Source organism: Lycium ferocissimum, chromosome 6, assembly GCF_029784015.1.
Source record: "Lycium ferocissimum isolate CSIRO_LF1 chromosome 6, AGI_CSIRO_Lferr_CH_V1, whole genome shotgun sequence".
Lineage (NCBI taxonomy): Eukaryota > Viridiplantae > Streptophyta > Magnoliopsida > Solanales > Solanaceae > Lycium > Lycium ferocissimum.
Genome location: NC_081347.1, coordinates 26974774 through 26976699, shown reverse-complemented (window position 1 = coordinate 26976699; position 1926 = coordinate 26974774).

Below are 1926 nucleotides of genomic sequence, written 5' to 3'. Positions count from 1 at the left end.
CATAAAAGTGCTAAACGACCAAACGGGTCGTTACATAAATCCTTGACATGACTTAGAAATTTGTTTACTGATAGGCCAATTAATGAGGTAGGTCGGTTAACACTTAAAAAGATTGAAGAGTTTAATTTATATATTTTGACTCTAATAAAAATAAAAAAAAATAAAAAACTCAAATTTCAGATACGTGCAATATAAGTTCGTTAATTTAAAAGGTAAAAGGATTTATAGAAAGTAAATCTTACTTCTATTTAAAGTCCTGAATCTTAGGGCTTCTTGTGTAGTTCAAATCAGGGCCGGCTAGACCCTAAAGCAAGTCAAGCACTTGCTTTAGGCCCCAAGAATTTCAGGGCACCAAAATAATTACTATTTCTCTATATATAGTATCTAATTTATATAATTATATATTTCTTATCATTGATAAATTTATTTGTTTATTTTCATATTACTATTTAATGATTTTTTTTCTCTCACTAAATAATACTCCCCCGTCTTAGTTTACATGTTTTAGTTTGACTGGGCACGAAATTAAAAATGCATGGAGACTTTTGAATCTTCTGATATTAAATTAAAGATACATGTAGTTCTTCAAATTTTGTGGTCTTAAAATTGCCACGTAGAATGTAGGAATTGAAAAATTCACTAAATATATAAAGGAACACTCTCTTTGGGACAGATCAAAAAGGAAAGTAAGACAATTAAATTGGGACGGAGATAGTACTAATTAATATCTTTGCCAATTTCAATTTGATTTTTAGCTGAATTTTGTTTTCACTACTCACTAATTACACACTTAACTCTACCTAATAATCCAAATTATCATTTATTTTTCTCACATAAATTGAAAGTTGTCTAGGTGCTCTCTTGTCAGTTGTGATGCAATCAAGCATGCAAGTGTCGCAACAACAAAAGTTTGCAACGTTTAACTCATTCAATTATTTTGTAATATATATAACCAAGCTCTTATTTTTTTGTTTATGCTCATATTCACTTGCCTAATTTCAATCAATGATGTTCATTATATAATAAGGCCTCTTATAGAGATTTGGCTTTAGGCCTCCATTGATATTGAGCCGCCCCGGGTTCAAACAAGGAAAAATTTAAATAAAGCAAATAGTAAATGACAATTTTATCTATTATAGAGTCTTTTAATGAAGGGCAAAAAGTTCAATCAACATTTTTAAGGCCCTTCGTGCTTTTAATTCTAGTGTACGTGCTTTGCATGTGTACCCTAGCGGTTATTATCAAATTCATATAAAAAACTAATAATCTTGTAATGTAATGCATAACTTAAAAATATTTATTTAACTCTTAGTAACAATGAAATATTACAAAAAAATGCAAATCCAACTTTATTTCTGATTTCTTACGTATTCTCTTTTAATTTTTTTTTTTTTTTTACTTAAAAATCTAGTTATACAAAATTAAATCAACTTATCCAGATGAGTATGAAGATTTTGCATTTTGTGTGAATTCATGTGAATTATTTGAAGCTTCTTTTAAAGGGAGCTTATTCACATGGTGGAATGGTAGAGCTGGTAGGGATTGTATTTTTAAAAGGTTGGACAGAATGCTCACTAACTCAAAACTACAGGATTGGTTTGGTCACATGGAAGTTGAGCATTTATCTAGAACTGGTTCTGATCATGCTCCTCTTCTACTTACTTGTGGAAATTCATCTCAACATGTAAGGAAACCTTTCAGATTTCTAAAGTTTTGGATAGAACATGAATCCTTCTTAGAGGTTGTGAATCAAGGGTGGAATACTGATTTTGAAGCAGATGAACTCATTACTTTTAAACTGAAGCTTAAAAAAGTTAAGTTTGTTCTATCAGAATGGAGTAAAGCTACCTTTGGGGATATCTTCAAGCATTTGGCGATGAGGGAAGATATTGTGAGAGTTAAAGAACACTTTTTGAAGATGATCCT